At 47.5% G+C, this 18,821-nt stretch overlaps 1 protein-coding gene across 1 annotated transcript in view; it reads left to right on the forward strand.

Annotated features, from left to right (window-relative positions):
* hao2 (hydroxyacid oxidase 2 (long chain)) overlaps positions 1-18,821 on the forward strand; it is a 337,305-nt gene that overhangs the window by 179,396 nt on the left and 139,088 nt on the right. The gene's annotated exons all lie outside the window — the stretch shown is intronic.

Consider the following 18,821-nt stretch of genomic DNA (forward strand, 5'->3'; position numbering starts at 1 on the left):
ATCACTCAGCTTCGAGCTGGTGGTGACATACACCAACCCTTGGTGCCTTGATGTTCCAATTGAGGACAGCATGTGGTGGGCACCAACATGGAGTGCAAAAATGGCAAAAATGAGTGAAAAAAAATCACTTGAGGCAAGGGTAATTAAATAGTGGAATGAATAAAACACAAACACGGCATATTTTAATTAGGCGGTGGTGGGCAAATCATATAAGTCAGGATAACTCAATGATGTGAGTGAATTAAACACAAGAGGGCATGGTTGTTTTAATCTTACAGTGGCGGGTTTCTGTAACAACACGTTCAAATGATGAATTCTTGCTAATGTCCTCTGACAACTAAACAGAACAGTACTTAGTTACATGCTTCTCCTAGAACAGAACAACATGCTTGGTAACTCAGAAGGGTCGGCCCTTAAATCAGTGTGGCACCAAAGCCCCAGTCCTCAATATAACACCTGTGCAGCCTGCGGCCTCCCAGCTGTGGAAACACTAGAGACTTACAAACCGTGAACGAGCCACGTAAAGATTCGGGTTAAGCACTCGCGTGAGTGTTTTCAAATAGCCAAATGCCTCGTCACCTAATTTTAATTATATGCCAGACAATAACCCTGATGGCAGATTAGATTTTAGTGAAGTGGTGCTCTGCATTTCTCCTGGGAAAGCACATAGGTGTCACCAGCTAAGGCAACAGAGGGTAGGCATTACCTTCCAAGATACATCCAGTAATTTGTTTCCTGCTTTAAAAAAAATGATGGCACAGTACAACAGGCAACCAAGCCACTGTTATCATTTTACTGCCTGGTGGTGGAAGTATAAACTTGCACAAAGAATAAGTGACCTATCAGGTGCATCTTTAGACAGCTGGCTGAGAAATGTTGCAAACATCCCCCAAAGCATCTGGAATGAATCTGAGGCATAAATGTTCAGCCAAGTGGTTACTTTTACAGCCACTAGCAGTGTGCTAAGTTGACCTGCCGATATGGGTTCAGTAGGCAGATCATTCACTGATAGCTTACCTTCTGAATTCACTGCATGTGGGTAGGGTCTAGTCAGAGTGGCAGGGTCTGTAAATTCTATCGGCTGGGCATCAACAGATGGCTGCAAGATGCAACATGGATACACTGACAAGCCTCCATCTACTCTTCACCCTCCAAAAGAAGCAATCAAAAGCAATGCCATAATGATGAAACGTGGGGCTGAATTTTCCGTTCGGTGGGCGGGCGGAGCTGAAGCTATCGCAGGCCGCGCCGCCATTTTGCGCCGGAGGGCCAATTAAGACCTGCCCAGTGCATTTCACACTCCCGTGGAGAGCGGCTTTAAAATTGCGGCGGGCATGTACAGACCACCAGGTCCAATGGGGACCCGGCAGTCTGTATAAAAAAAGGCCAGGAAGCCTCCTTTAGGCTGTTCACTATGGCCAGCTGCAGGTCGTACCACACAGCAGGCTGTCGTAGAGGGAAGACCAGAGGAGGAGGGCAGGCTGCAGGGTGTGGGCCAGGAGCAGGGCAGGCTGCAGGGTAGGCCAGCGGGGGGGCCAATGTGCTACTCGCTTCTCTGATGACTGCCTTGCTGCCGTTGTCAAGGAGGTGGCAGCACGGCAGGAGGTCCTGTTTCCCCAGGATGGGAGGAGGAGGGCCCCACATGTGACGAAGCGTGCCTGGGAGGAGGTGGCAGAGGTGGTCAGTCCCCGGGACGTAGTACGCCGAATGTGGATCCAGTGTCGCAAGTGCTTCGATGATTTGTTGGGCTCTGGAAGGGACCATATTGGCCTTGGCCACTTAACCCAGCAGGTAGCCTTAGCCTTTGAGGCCCCCCCTCCACCACGTCTTAGTGTCGTTACTACATTGACTCATGTTGGGCATTTGACGCACGCTGGATGATCAAGCAGATAGTGACCATGCTTACATCAGCCTTAGCGGTTAATGAGCAAATGGGTTCTCCCCCATGTGTTGGTCTTCGTCGCACTTGACTTGTCTGGGGGCAACCTGCAGAAGAGGCAGCTAGGCACATACTCAGAATTCCAACACATGTCTTATTCACGGTGATGAGATGGTGGAAGGGGAGCCTCAAGGTGTTGTGGCCAAGGTGTCCTCAGCACCACACCTAGTTGTGCCTCCTTGCCATGGTCGCTAAGACCCGTGTGTTGTTGAAAGTGATGGACGCAGAATGTGTCCAAAGTGGCCGTTGGGGGAGGGGGGTGGTGGTTGGGAGCAGCCGTACTATCTTTTGATGACAGATCACCAGTAGTGTGGACAGGAGCCACTGGAGGCATCAGATGAGCCACTGTGGTTGGGGTGCAGCGTGCGCGTGCAGAGTACATGAGCGATCAGCCCCAATAAATGGTGTTCTCTGTTCTGCAAGAGAAAAATGCGCACAACATATATGAACGTTCGCACACTGGTGGTGGCCAGGCCCAGCTTCTCATCCTGAGCCGTTTTGAAGAGCAGGCCGAAACCTGCAATGCGCCCAGGTCGGCAGGTGTGAGTAAGGCTGGGGTCCAGCGGCCAGGTATTTGAGGGCCACAGTCCCATCCGCTCTGTCTCCCCACCATCCAAAGCACTGATGGTTGCTGCAATCGTTAATGCAGCAACACTGCTCATTCACAGACTGATACAGTCAGACGTGTGGGTCATACACAAAGGTCCCTCGGCCCCTTGAGGATGCGCGTCTCTAGCACCTTCCAAAGCCGCCTTATCCCATTTCTGACCACTATCCCCATGGCCTAACATGCCATGGCATCGCTGCTGCACATCCAAATACTTATTGCTTCTTAGGAGGGTCCCTCCACCACCCTTTCAGCCAGTGCGTCCCACATTACTTTGTCCAAAAGGTACTCAGCACCTCACCTGTCAACCTCATGGCACTCAACTTAAATAAATGCCACCAGGTTAGTCATCCCTGTGCCAAGGGGAAATGTTGCCTTTTGTCCACCTGTTCTATGCCCCTCATAATGGTATGAAGGTCAATAATGTGACCTGTCAATCTCCTGTGCTCTACGGCAAATGTCACCAGTGTTTGCAATGTTGCCTCATAACTCCAACTCTCCAGGCCAGCATGCATCCAGGTCAGGAACCTCTGCACTCTCTCCACTCCAATCCCATCGCTCCCATGAAGTGCTGATCACAACTGAACGCAGAAGTGTAGCAACTTATGTTCCTGTTCCGCTACCTTAACGGACCTGTCCACAAGCCCAGCAAGGTCCTTGTAATCGTCCTTACTTTCCATGGTCCTACCATTTCTCCTGTATTCCCGTACCTTGTTTGTCCTGCCCAAGTGCATAACCTCACACTTATCCACATAGCATTCCATGTGGCATTCCTTAGGTCATCTGACCAGCCTGTCTGTATCCGCCTGTAATGTTCGGGCCTCCTCCTGACTATTTACCAATTTACCAATGTTCGTCTCCTTAGGTTCTTGAAGATTGAGCGCATTATGAGCCTGGGGGGGAAAGGGGTGAATTATGTTACTGAGTGAACGCTAACTGATCTACTGTCCTTGTTTTTAATTTCAGCATCACCAGAGCATGGCCGCAATGAGGACATCCAGGTGCCCCCTTCCTCACCTGAGGGGCGTCAATTGTCACGAGCATTACACCATTTCAGTGAGGCAGGCACCAGCACAGCAACGACCACATCGGTGGGAATTGTAACATCGGCTGGTGTCCCGGGGCACAGTGGAGAGGGCACTTCACAATCGCTGGAGGAGATGGCACGGACAGAGAGTGCTGATGGCGCCAGCAGCCGGAGGACTGCAGGGGACCAGGCACATGCTGAGTCGGTCAGTGATGATGTGCCTCTGGAGATGTCAGCCATGAAGCAGCTGCAGGACAAGCGGCCGGGTGCACGGGAGCATCCAGCAGGATTGCATGAGGGTGTGCTTCAGTTGGTCCCTGTGGTGGAGAGATCCAGGCGGAGCGTCAGTGATGGCATGAACCTCAGGACAGAGCTTCAGGCTTCCTCCATGGTGACTGTCATGGAGAGTGGCTTCCAACAGAATAATCAGCTTCTGCTGGGGTTACACTCTGACCTGCAAGCCCTCACAGCGCTACTAGCCACAGGTGGTCATTGGCAATGTGGGAGATGTTCTGGGCACCAACTGACCCAGCTCAGTGCCCATCCATCTGCGGTGAGCAGGGAGGTCCAAAGCGACCTCACGTCGGCGCAGCAGCTGCCTGTCGTCGCTGCAAGCTCCTGTCAGGGCGCTCCAGATGAGGGGAGCAGCTCCTCCCCCCTCTGCCAGAGACCGTTGCATCCGTTGAGGCTGTGACAACTGGGGAGGTGCCAGCTGTGGAACTGGCAGATCCCTCCCAGGCGAGGCCAGCACAGGCTCCATGGGCCAGAGGACGTCCGCCAAGGTCATCGAGACCAACAGGACAGCAGAGTCAGTAGGCTGTCTCAGAAGCCACTCCCAGCAATGGGGCAGCATCAAGACGTAGCACCCATAAACATAAGCATAAGGCACATTAGGCACACCACGGGTTTCTCACTGGTGCTTTTCTGTTGGCCCTAGATTAGGGAATTTAGATTTTTTAATGTTGGAACAATGTTTTGTTTTGATTTTTGTGGCACCATATGATGGATGGATGGAAATAAAATCGACATGTGTTATCAAGGCTGAGGGCGGCTCCTTTGTGCTACATTTGTATGTTTCACAGACATACCATGAGTGTTTGAGTGGACATTGAGGTTTATGTACTATGCCCTTAGTTGCAGCTGATGAAGTGGAAGATGTAGCACTAAGTGCCGCGTATGGAAGCGCCAGGCAATGCTGGTCCTGCAGATCCATTTATGTGGAGCTAGCTGAAGGTTCATTGGATTAAAGTCTCCTAGATATCCCTGCCTCCTTGGTATAGTAGTGGGTTGGCGTGCTGTCCCTCATCATTGCCCTGTGCTTCTTCATCCTCCGAACCACGGCTGGACGTGTGCAGCCGCATCCACTGCATCAAGGTCATCATTGTCCACTGCATACCCCCTTTCCTGCGCAAGATTGTGCAGAGCGCTGAATGCTACCACTATCACAGAGACGCGATCTGGGGGGTACTGGAGTGCGCCCTCTGAGTGGTCCAGGCATCGGAAGCGCATCTTGAGAAGACCGATGGCTCTCTCCACCACAGCCCTTGTGGAGCCGTGGCTCCTATTGTACCGCTGCTTAGCTTCTGTTATTGAACGGCGGAGAGGCATCATGAGCCACCTTCTGAGGGGATTGCCCTTGTCACCTAGCAGCCATCCATCCAGCCGAGCCGGAGCACTGAAGAGCCCCGGCACCTGGGAGTGTCTGAGGAAGTAGGCGTCATGGGAGCTGCCTGGGTACCTTGCACAGACTTGGAGAATCAGCATCCTGTGATCACACACTATCTGCACGTTCATGGAGTGGAAGCCCTTCCTGTTGACAAAGGTACTGGGCTCACCCGCTGGCGCATTGATGGCCACATGTGTGCAGTCTATTGCACCCTGGACGCGGGGAAGCCAGCAATGGCCGCGAAGCCTCTGGTTCGCTGTGCCTGACTTGCCTGGTCGCAGCGGAAGTGGATGAAGGTCAATGCCCGTCTGAACAGAGCGTCTGTAACCTGCTTGACACAAGTGTGGACAGCTGATTGGGAGACAAAGATCACCCACCGAGCCCTGGAAGGAGCCAGAAGCATAGAAGTTGAGGGCAACTGTGACCTTCAGAGCCGCTGGCATGGGGTGTCCGCCCACACAGTTAGGAGAGACCTCAGGCCCAATCATCTGACATATGTAGTATACTGTCTCCCTTGACAGTTGGAGCCTCCTTCGGCACTGCACCTCAGTCATATTGAGGTAGTTGCTTCACCGCCTGTATACCCTGTCAGCAGGATAGTGGTGTCTTCTGCGGCCCCTTCCACCTTGGACAACCTCTTGGCCCTGCGCCCCTTGTGACTGCGCCTGGACACCCAAAGGTGGCTCCCCTGGAGGCTGATTGTCCAGTCCTGGCCTCCTCCTTTTCTATCCCTCCCTTCCTCCTCAGAGGAGCTGCCTCCAGTGGAGATGTCAAAACCCATACCCAGGCTAAAGGGAGGCCTCCAGAAAGCTGCAGGCCCGATAAAGATTCCTGACTGCAGACTGCTGACCTGAAGCTTCCAAGTACAGAGAAAGCTGCTGGAATTCATTCTGAACTGCTACAGATCACACAGGCAAGTTTAAAAACCTTTCTGCAATAAATACTTCACATAAAACATTGACAACCCCACTGAGCCCTCATATCCCGCCCATGGATGAGTTTTATTAAGAAGTCACTTACCCATCTGCCCGTTGTGCCCGTGTGCCAAGCCGAAGATCGCATGAGCGCCTCAAAATCAGTGTCGATTGCCGAGTTAAGGGCCTTAACAAGCCCTTGAATTAATGGTGGGCGCGCGTCGCACTTCATCGCACGCCCGCCCAGTTAAATATCGCGATGGTGCGTGGTGACGTTGGGATACTTGCCTGACGTCACTGTGCGCAACATGTGCCCCCCCCCTCCCCCCGCCCCCGCACGTCACCCTGAAAATTCTGCCCATAGAATGGGTCAGGGTGCCAAAAATAGGAAACTTTGCAGAAAGTGACCCCAAGGAAAATGACACATCTAGGGATTTGCCAGGACTTGTAATTTAAACACAGTGGTATTGTGTGGAAACCACGTCTGAATTTACCAGTGGAACATGCCTATGTTGTAGGAGGAGGAAATTGAGGCACAATGAAGATCCCCATTAAACGTATCAGTTTGCTTGACTCAGCTGTTGTATGTAACGTGAAAGAAAAATCATTGTAGCCAAGAAAAGAAAAATACAGGCCAAAAGTGATTAATAGATTTTTAAAGTTCAAACAACAAAGTTCAAAAAACTTCAGCAGTAACTGGAACAATATTTAAATTACAAATCCCTATTGACATTAAATGGGCTAGCAAATATGTACTGCTTAACCTTATATCAACCATATAACATGAAAATTGAAAACATAACTTAACAGCCATCAACTGTGGGAAAAATAAATAGCAATATGAAAATCCGGCTGAAAGAACATGGTAACATTTTAACGTTATTACAGATTTTGCACTGTACATAAAATCTTGCTTTAAGTGCATATGGCCAGCTCTGCTAATTATCTAAAACAGGCTGTTTGTAAGTCAGGGCTGATTTACCCACCGGAAACCACTGCCTTCCCATGCACATTCTAGTGGATACCTTAATCCTCTATTGTCCAATAAACTACTACACAATTGTAATAGTTTTTGTTGACCATTTTGTGTAATAAATTGGATTCTGTACATGTAGGATTGTAATTTCATGTCTGCCAAGAACAAGTTGTAGTTAAGTGCTTTCAGTTTCTTTTGTGAAGACGCAATAGCTTTACATGATATATTGACCTAGATATCTTAACAAAGTTAAAATTATAAACTACACAAGGATGCTGGTTGTTTTTGGATCCAGTCTAGAAACTGCCGTTGGTTGTCCATGGATTATATTATCTTAGATTTTTCACAGCTACTCAGTGCACTGATTCCCCTTTCCCTCTTTTTACTGTTTGTTTAGAGCCGTGCTAAAATGTTTGTTTTCACACTTTCATGGTTGACTGCTTGCAATGAAGCAGCAGAGTAACAATCCTGAGAACCTGTTGTGAACTGAAACTATGAGTCACTTAAACATCTCATATAGTTCTGCAGAAGCTATTGAAGTTGTTACCTGAGAAATGGAGTGCAGCACAGTAAGGACAATCAAGTTTACTAGATTCAGGAAGCTCAAATTGAAGGTGTCATGAAGAGGAGGAGTGCAGATTTCAAGAAGAATTTCACATCTTTTTACCGGCTATTTTCAGCAGCTCATATGGCACTAAAAACAATAAATGGCTAACTAATTGTGTGGCCTAACAATGCAATACTGTCCCTCTAAAAAGTTGGACCAAAGTTATTCTGCAGTACTGGCCTTTTCTGTCTTGTCTTGGGTCGCAGCTGAATTTCCTCCACTTACCACTCCAAACGATCTGGGGAAAGTAGCAGTACATAAGTGCCAATATGAAGAGCGTAATAGTACACCTGAGCCGTATGCTGCATTAAGAGGACTATCATGGTTAACTGAAGCTTTCTGACATTTTGGATATCGATTTTTGCTGTTTGCTGCTCTTGGGATTCTGGGTAATTTCCCTGAAATTTATAGCACATACTGGGGAAAGTTCAATCATGTTCAATTATGCAGTGTATTTCTAACAAATCCCAAATTATACCAGATATAGAAATTATTAGGAAAATTGTAATCTATATGTTACCTGAACAAATTAAGTATAAATTTCTAACTTATTGAACCTACTTGTATATGTAGTTTTATAAACTGTTTTCTATTTTGTGTTATTCATCTTTTCAACTGGGCCGCATATTAGGCCAATCCTTTAGTTAAATCAGCTATGCCAAGTGACAGGATGTACAAAAAAAGTTTAAATCATTCAAATTATGTTCTGATGATCACACAACTGTTCTGATGAGAAAGTTTCATACAGATTGTTTGTTGGTCTTCCAGCAGTCATGGACTCATCTTTGTGATAAATGACTTTTGGCTCTTTTTCCTGGCAACTGAAATGCTCCCATATCATTTCTCAAAACAAATGAAGAGGAAAAATGGCATCACCACTGCTGGTGAAATGAAAACCATATTAAACCAACACAAGCTAGGCAAAATCTTTTCTAAAGAAGTTCTGATTTCCAATCCCTCCATTAGCAAGCAGCTTGCAGCATTTTGTTTAAAGCTGGAATGAACTTTGTCTCAAAGCTTTAGCTGAAATGTACATAGAAAGACATAAGTATACTACATTAAATCTTTTCCTGAGCAGTCTTGTCTGAATAATTAACCACTCCACCTCTCCACCCCAATCTCCCCACCTCCCAAAACCCATCCCCCACAACCACTGTCATCACATTCTCCTCCATTCCTGAAAGCACTAACACATGCTTGGGTACAATCCTACAGGCACTAGTTACCTTCCATCACTCCACCTAAATCTTTATTCTTCATGAATGAGCTTAGAAATTGGATGTTAATGACTTATTTTACATTGCCGCAACTAAGCCTGATTTTATTCCTCACTTCCCACACACACACGCACATGTTTTCCAGCAGAGGTCACTGGTATCAATCAAGAGCAGAAACCCTACACTAATTATTTTATGCCAACTGATACATCAGTGAGCTCTAACATACACATCTCAATACAGCCACCTATGCTGCTCTGGTTTTTATGGATAGTTGGGCAGGTGAATTATGAGCTAAAACAAATCCACAGCAGGACTTTAAATGTAATAAATATAACTCAAGATTGTTGCAATTGTTCCTTAAAGTGTGTCACATAACATACACTTTAAAAAGACAATACTGCTAAAATTTAAGGGAGTAGCTCGCCAAGTCCTACCCCACTCCAACTGGTCTACTGATGGCCACCTTTGTGTGTGGCTGCATCAAGCGGTGCGTAGACCCTCAGTACGCAAACACCAAGTGTCACTACGTGCTGAGGTTCTACCTGTCCCCGGTGTTGCGAAGGATGGGTCTGGCCACGCTGCCGCGGAACGCTCCAAGTAGTTGGACCGTGCCGTACCACCTGTCCCTGGTGGAAAAATTTATGCAGAAAAACACCTTTGACCACAAGTCCATCAGGCAGTGGTCAGCACGTAACGTCCTAGAGGCCCTGAGGGAAAAGGAGAGGGTGGACCCTGTGGGATGGTTCCCCGAGCAGACTGTCAAAGTCATTTGGCAGAATGCCTCATCGCCAGAACTTTCCAACAAGCACCAAGACGTAGCTTGGCTGGTGGTGAGAAAGGCCCTCCCCGTCAGATCCTTCCTACACGCCAGGAGTCTCACCCCCTCTGCACGTTGCCCTCGAGGTGGCTGTGGTGGGGAAGAGACCGTTGTTCACCTCCTTGTGGATTGTGCCTTTGCAAAGAAAGGCTGGAGAGAGATGCAGTGGTTGCTGTCGAGGTTCATCCCGAGCAGTTCTGTGACACAGGACTCTGTGCTCTACGGGCTGTTCCCAGGGACACACACCGAGACAAACATCAACTGCAGCTGGAGGATCATCAACTCGGTGAAAGACGCGCTTTGGTCTGCCCGAAACTTGTTGGTCTTCCAGCACAAAGAGTTGTCCCCGACCGATTGTAGCGGACTGGCACAATCCAAAGTCCAGGACTACGTGCTGAGGGACGCACTAAAGCTTGGGGCAGCTGCCGCAAAGGCGCAATGGGGAAGGGTCGCTGTCTAAGACCTTTCTACCACAGCGCACCGAGAGACTGGGAACTGTTTAGAGCCCCTCGGGCTGTACAGCTCAAAATGAAAGGCTGTAAATGATTGTAATATTGTTTGTACTGATGCACCTGGTGATACATTTTGTAAAAGTTTAACCTGGATTGTACCCTTGTAATGGTGTTTTTGAAATGGTTTGGAATGTGATTGAAGATATTTTATGAATAAAGTATATTTTTGCAAAAAAAAAAACTGGTCTTAAAACCAGCAAACTAATAAAAGTAAATAGAAAAACAAAGTCAACTCCAAAGGCTAAAAACAAAAATTAAAGGTAGTTATCACTGGTCACAGAAGGCATCGAATGACCTCACTTGAACAGTACCCAAGAGAACTGACACAAAGTATTTTTCAACAGAACACTATTATTAACCTGCAATATTTTTCATGATTATGAAAGAACTGACAAGTTGTTCAAAACAGTGAAAGGTTTAATATATCAAAATACACAAATCAGACTGTTAGGTGTAAGAAAGGAAGCCAGGTGGACCTTTTTCACCTTTACAATAATAAGATTTTGGGTAGTTTTATGAAGGAAAACTGTATCAATGGGTTAAAAAGTCAATTAGATGTGCTTCTGGAGAGAGATTTGGTAGGAAGTTATATGGGCAATTAAGACCACACAAAAGGTACTAATGGAGAGATTGGAAATTAGAACTTCTTTAGACTTGATACGGCTAAAGAACCTTTCCTGCTTCCAAACATGCCTGTGAACTTAGATGGACTATACTCACACAGTGCACTCCAAATCCCATTTGCAGACAATTTTGCCTTTTTCCCATTACTTAGGCCTAATTGATTCCACGAGTGGATTCATGATAATTACATCCTGCTCATAGTTGGTCCAGTACATATTCAACAATTTGTTTTTATATATTTTTATAACAAAGATTTTTTCCCCTATCTCTCCAGCAATTAAACCACTAATGCTGGAGTTGCAACAAGAAAACAGAATTGTGGCACTTTTCATTTCATTAGGAACTAATCTCCATCCGGTTGCAGGGGGGACAACCTATGATGATGCCTGTCAGATGAAAGGTTGACTGCCTCCAAAAATCCACTGCTGGATGAAATTAGTTATTATAATGAGTATGTTAAACATCTGTTCAGACTGAATGCACCAATGTGATCAATGCGCCTGCAAAAGGTTGAGATTTATTTAAGCAATAATGGACATGTGTCTAGCTAAATTGAAGACAGGTTCTTCTCAATACAGGACATGGAATACGCACATGTTGTTTACCAAAAGGACACCTGAGTGCATCCTAAAGTTTTTGTTAACTTTCCAAACCATAGCTTTATTTGTTGTGTAGTTTAGGAAGTGCTGGATGAAGCCATTGTGGAACGTCTGGGCTTCGGGGCGGTCTCTTCGTGGAATTGATTCCTGAGTCGGCGATACGCCACTTCAGATGCCTCATGCAGCCTGTACTGGTTGTGTTTCTCCTTTTGGCATTAGCACTGCAGTTATACTTCCTCTTGCTCTTGGTAGGGCAGGCACATTTACCACAGGTTGATTTCTGCAGGCAAAATGCTTTGGCCCCACATCGCCAGTAAAGAGTATGGGTCTTGCTCCACCTCTTAGCAAATGATGATGTTCCCTTCGCCATTTTCAATGCTGAGCACCAATCAAACTACCTTAATGATTAATAATTGTGATATTGTCAAAAATTCACCCATATGGATAAACATATGACAGGGGTTAACCAGCATTCAATAGTAATGATTTTACTTTTGACAATCAATCTTCAAGTCTTCTTAAATCTGAGATTTCTAAGGTTGATAAAATTTGCCAACAGGTGGATTTTAAGTTTATTAAAATTTTCTAACAGGTTACTGTTTTGCTTTAACTGCTGGTTTTTTAGTTATTAATAGGGTGTAGACTGAGCACTTCTCAATCTGGTGCTTTCAAGGGTACTGAATGCCATTTCTGGAGATATCATGCAGTTTCTGGAGTTTTTCTCCTCTATATATTAAGTGACATAACAAGGTGCAGCTGCCGACAGCTCACAAATTTGGCCTTGGTGGTTGGTGGGAGCACTACAAGCTCTGCTGAAATTGTACTGGGGTACCAACAGGCAAGTAGGACTAAAACACTTACATGTGCTAATCAGAAAGGAGCATGCAAAGGAATTTGAAATTTTCCTGCCTGTGCTGTTGCAAACATTTAATATGCTTTCTTCACTGAGCATTTGACGCCCCCTCCAGCTACCTTAATGTCATTGTATGCAATTAGATACGTAAAGCCCATTCTTTGCGTCTGTCCTTTCCCCTCTTCCTAGATTAACTGAGTACGAAGGATTGTTACCATCTTTCCCATACATCAAGGTTACATACAGTTCTTCAAATCTCCTAAGATTTTTATTTAAGCTACCAAATATGTTAAAGCATTAATGTCATTCATAAAATGTAAGGAAGTAATGCTCAGAAACAATATAGTTTAATTTGAATTCAGTAAAAAGCATATTAATATTTTATAATATTAAATATTTTGAGATATATGACTCCAAATAAATCTAATCTGGAATGAGCCATAATTGCAGGAAGATTTAACAATGCACTTAATCTAGCAGTTAAATTTATTCTCAGGACTATCAAGAGATTCAACATTTAAAAGGTGCTCTTCTTTTCCTGCTTTTCTCTGTCAACAGCATACAGGATCTTTGAGTTTTTTTTTGTTGACTATTTCTTGTAACACAGTTAAATAACTGAATTGATTTTACATCTTTCACATCTTCCTTCTAATACAGACGTTGCTACTCCACACTCAACCCTTCAGGCAGAGTCGTTCCAGATTTGCACTAAGTGCGGTAGAGGGTGGGATAAAGGACATTTTACCTGCTGGCCGCAATGGCGGCTTTTCATCCATACCATCCCAACCCCACCTCATTAATCATGCATTCCCGGGAAACACGCCGGGGCCTTCGGTTCGCCCACTACACTGTCACCTCGCTGCTTCCTCACGCCAGGCGCCATATTTAAAGTGCAGCTGTGCTCACACCTCTCAGTGCTTCCAGCCCAGGACTGCTGCAAAGAAGACATGGCCCTGAAAGGCAAGAAGACTTCAGTCCCCCAATTCAGTGACGCTTCCCTAGAACACATTTTGGAGGACCGCTACAATGTCCTCTACCCCCACTCTGGGCGAAGACCGGCAAGCAAGGTGACAAATCCAACATGGGAGGCGGTGGCAGCGATGGTCAGTGCCAACGCCCTGCAAAAGAGGACAGCCACCCATTGCCGAAAGAGGATGAATGATCCCCATTCCACCAGGGGTAAGTCACTCTTCTCATTGCTCTCAACTCACACACTCGCAAACCCAACACACATCCACAGGGATCTCACTCACTGCCAGCTCAAGGGACATCACCACTCACTCTCTCACATGCGCCTTCATTGTCCTCAACCCGTTCATGGGACCACTCACCATCCACACATGCCAGGCATACTTATCATCTGGCCTGGCAGGAGTGCTGCTGACACTCTCTCCATCTGTATTCATGCAGGACGAGCTGGCACACAACAAAAGGGAGAGGTTGCAGACTGGTGGGGGAATGCCTCAAATCAGGGACCTCATGGACTTTGAAAATAGAGTGATTCAGCTGGCCAGCGAAGATCTGGACTGTGCTGATGGTGAGGTCCACAATGCTCAACCAAGTGAGGATCCAGCAGTGCAACATCCATCAGACAACTATGCTATGAGTGATGTGTCCTGTTTCACAGGCCACTGCCATGCACTAATTATCTCCCCTTGCTTTCACAGGCACAACTGGGAAACTGCTGAGAGAGTCCATGACCCAGGTCCTTGACTCAAGCTCTGAAGACACCTCAGAGGACGAATCTGCTGAAACTCTCATTGAAGACCCATCACAGCGCTCACCCACACCCTCCACCAGTGCAGAGACAAACACCTTGTTGAGACCTAGCTTTAGAGTAGCCTTGGGGTCACAATCTGGTGAACACATCACACTGTCTGATCCACAGCAGGGAGTAGCAGGCACTTCCCAGGTTTCCGGCACTCGGAGGACTGCTGAAGGCCAGAAACAGAACTCCGAGTCAGATGACGAGCCTTTGGACTTGGTCATACGTCAGTTGCTGGAACTGCAAAGGCAAGATCAGGAACATCAGGAAGAGGTGTCCGCTGCACTCCTCAGATTGTGAGGCACAATGGAAGCCTTCAGTCTGTGGTGATAGTGCCAACGTGCCAACGCATCAAGGTCAACATTGTTAGGATGGCAGCTGCCTGGAAGCCTTGGTCCAGGACATCAGTCCTGCACTGCTGCATGAGCTGAACTCCATTGCTGATGCCATATTTGGCCAGTGTCAATGTGAGAGTGGTGTGCGGCAGCTCAATCTCACTCCAGCTTCCCCTTCTCTTCAAGGAGTCAGCCAGGGGCCCTTGGGCACCCATAGGGATGAGGATCAGCAGGTGCACACCCCGGGGCCATCCAACCTCTTGGAAGCACTTGTGCATGGAGGCTTGTGATACCCCACAGAGGTCACCTGTGGAGCCCTGGAAGGAACCACTGGTGTAGAAATTGAGCTTTCATGGCCACTGGCAGTGGTGCACACCACGGCCCCATGGAGCCAAATCCTGCAGCAGGTGGCAGATGTGACTAACCAGTTCCCTGGACATGTGCAGACTTCAGCACAGAAAATTCCACCTATGCTACCATCAGTCCTTTCACATGACCTTCATTTTTTATATGGGATGTGGGCATTGCTGCACTGACAGCATGTTATTTTATTCCCAATTGTCCTTGAGAAGGTTGAGCTGCCTTTCTTGAATTGCTGCAGTCCATGTGCTGTTAGGTAGGGAGTTCCAGAATTTTGACCCAGCAGCAATGAAGGAATGGCGATCGAGTTCCAAGTCAAGATAGTGTGTGGCTTGGAAGGGAACTTGCAGGTGGTAGTGTTCCCAGAGGCCTGCTGCCCTTGTTGTTCTAAATTGTCCAGTTTGCAGGTTTGGGAGGTGTTGTCAAAGAAGCCTTGACAAGCTGCTGCAGTAGATGGTGTACACTGCAGCCACATTGTGCTGGTGGAGAGGATACCAGTATTTAAACAGGGGGCCCTATCACACTGACTGCTTTGTCCTGGATGATGTCAAGTTTCTTGATTGTTGTTGCAGTCATCGAGGCAAGTGCAGAGCATCCAATCACACTCCTGACTTATGTCTTGTAGGTGGTGGAAAGGATTTGGGGTGTCAGGAGGTGAGTCATTTGCCACCGAATACCCAGCCTCTGACCTGCTCTTGTAGCCTCAATATTTATGTTGCTGGCCTAGTTAAGTTTCTGGTCAATGGTAAGCTCCTGGATGTTGAAGGTGGGGATGCAATGATGGCAATGCCATTGAAAGTCAATAGTTTATACTATCTCATATCAGAGGTGGTCATTGACTGACACTTGTGTGGTACAAAACCTACTTGCCACATATCAGCCCAAGCTTAAATGCTGTCCAGGTTTTGCTGTATGTGTGCATTGACAGCTTCATATCTGAGAAATTGTGAATGGAATGTAACATTGTGCAATCAGTGAACATCCCCACTTTTGATCTTATGATGAAGGGAAGCTTATTGATGAAGCAACTGAAGATGGTTGGGCCTTAGACACTATCCTGAGGAACTCCTGCAGCAATGTGCTAGGGCTGAGATAATTGGCTTCCAACATTCACCATCTTCTTCATTTGGCGAAGTCATTGTTAGCTGTCGATTCAGGGGTGATGTCTACTCAGGGTCGCGAATTCCTACTGAACAGACCAATTTTCAACCCACAGATCTTTGGACACATGGACAGGATGTCCCACAGGGTAGTGGGTTCCAGGGCACAGGATTTGCTTCCTTTTCTTTCTTTCTCCAACATGTTCTGCCTCATTGAGGCATTTGGACTCGAAGTATGATGCAGTTTGATGGACATGTTGATGCCGTTCTGAATGATTGGTGGCAAGCTCCTCCCAATCATTAATGTCAATGCTGTCATGCATCAAGGAGAGCTTGAGAATATCTTTGAAGTATTGTCATTGTCCTCCCCTGGAACACTGGCCATTTGAGAGTTGAGGAAATAGGACCTGGCAGGGGAAACACTTTTTGGCCATCTGGACAAAGTGTCCAGTCCATCAATGTTGATTTTGCAGGAGTTTTGCCTGAATGCTTGTGGAGCTGGCTTCAAGAAAGACAAGTTGCAAAATGTAATGCTTTCTTTCTTTGACCACAAAATTGGTGATCCCACAGGATATGGTTCTCCTGCCAGGAGAGAGTGGAACAGCCTATTTTTAGGGCACCTTTTCTAGATGCTTCCCCATTTGGCTTGAGTAGGGGGTATCCTGAAAACGACGGTTCAGTCACAGATGCTGCTGCCCAAAGACACATCTGTCCCAACACAGATCACAGATGTCCAACAACATTCATGCACCTGTCACCTATGTTCAGATTCTTGACCAAGGACTCCCAGGTTCACAGCCCTGTCCCTGTCACCAATTCTCCATCACCACAGGACTTAGCAAATGAACCCTGTGCATGATTTTGGGTGGAATTTTCCATGCCTGCTGGCATCAGGCGTGCCTGGCAGCATGAGCAGACAATATGGCGAGAAGGCCAGAAATTGGTTTCACAATGTTGTGAAACCAGTTTGCGATTGTTTGCTCAGCCCATTGATGACGGGCCATGTTTCCTGCCTTCGGATGTTGGGAACCGCATTGTAATAAATCTGTGTATCATTATAAGGCCAGTCCGCCGAAATCATTTCCCCAGTCACACTGTATCGTCCACCCACATGACCACAGGCCAACGTATTTCACAAAATCTTATAAAAGCCGTGCACTTGGTAGGCTGCACTTCAAGGGGAACTCAGAAGCGAGTGCACAGTAATGTTGCACAGCGCTCGCCCAGGACTTCAAGGTGGAAGTGCGTTGGAGGTGGTGGGAGCAAGGGCTGCCCTGTGGTTGAGGCAACTTGGGAGTGTGGGCAAGGGCTGCCCTGCGGTTGATGGTAGCGCACAAGCACATGAGGGGTGGATGAGGGAAGCAATCACACATTAGTGAAACCTTGTATAAAGTGACCATTGCTCTGTAGCTGAGGCAGTTCAGGCGCAGCCACATTTTCAGGCGTGGAGTCGGGTCTCTAGCTTATCTGCCCCCTCAAGCAATGCAGAGGCATGGAAATGTCACCAAGTGCTACAGAGCTTTTCACCCCTCGGGCACAGACTGCAAACTAATGAGCATTTTAGTGGACTGCAGAACAATTGGACGACTGGGCACATTGTACAATCTCCTTGCTAAAGCTGGCTGTGGAGCAGTCACTAGTGGAGGTGCTCACAGCCCCTTGCAATGTCACCATCCCAGTTTGGACCAGTCTCCTCATTGTTAAAGCTAACAGGGCAGCTTTGCAGTGTGGGTTAGGTGAATGCCTGCGCCTGAGCTGAGAGCACAGGATGCAGTCCAATGGGCAAAGCTGCCACCAATCGGTCAGGTGAAGTGGGGTGGAGGTGACTGGGGTTTCAGGCAGCCATGCAGCATACTAAACTCTGCCCATCCAATTGGTGGCCAGCACTCTCCGGGATGCATTAAGGGGCCTTCAGACTTAACCAAGAGAAGTTCTTAGTATACCCACGCTAACCCACACATCTGTTTCATCCTGCAGGATCATGAAGCTTGGTGAACTAGCTGGATGCCTTGTGGTGTACAGAGGGCGAAGACGACAGAGAAGAGAGCGACTGAGGTGCCTGATTGTGCAGAGAGAGGAGCAGCACCCTCAGGAAGAAGGGGAAGCTGGGGCTACCACACACACCGCTGAAGAGCCGCAGCGAGCTGTTGCTGGTTGGTGCCTAGCTACTTCCAGGGTCTAAGGACACCACCTTTCATTACTGCAGTTGACCGACAACAAGTGTTGCCAAAGACTGCCCATGTCGATGGAACTGGCCAGTCACATCTGCCAGCTACTGCAGAATTTGGCACCATGTGGACGTGAAAGTGACCGCTGTGCTCAATTTCTATGCCAGTGGCTCCTTTGGCACCTCTGTGGGATCTCTCAAGCCTCCACCCACAAATGCATCCATGAGGTCATGGATGCCATCATTGCGAGAGCACACAACCTTGTGCATTTTGTCTGAGATCAAGAGAGCTAGGATGTAAGAGTGCTTCTGCAATTCTGCGCATACTTTCCAGGGAGTGTCCATGACTCCTTCATTTCTCAGTTGGTTACAGATCCCTGACATCTTCCAGGGTCCACAGAGGCTGCACGGTTGGCTCCTCAAGTACAAGGGCTACCTGCAGAGGCCGTGGCTGATGACACCCATGCAGCGGCCTCAGACTGCAGCAGAGCGAAGGTGTAACGAGGCTCATGCTGCAACTCATACCAGCAAATCATCAGGATGCTGAAAATGAGGTTCCAGTGTCTGGACCGGTCTGATGGAGCCCTGCAATATAGTCCACAGAGGGTGTCACACATCGCAGTCACCTGCTGCTCCCTTTACAACCTGGCACTGCAATGGGGAGAGGAGCTGGCTGAGGAGGAGATGGAGGGGCTGGAGGTCTCCTCCAATGAGGAGGATGTCGACGGTGATG

This window comes from Cetorhinus maximus, chromosome 16 (assembly GCF_964194155.1).
Source record: "Cetorhinus maximus chromosome 16, sCetMax3.hap1.1, whole genome shotgun sequence".
NCBI lineage: Eukaryota > Metazoa > Chordata > Chondrichthyes > Lamniformes > Cetorhinidae > Cetorhinus > Cetorhinus maximus.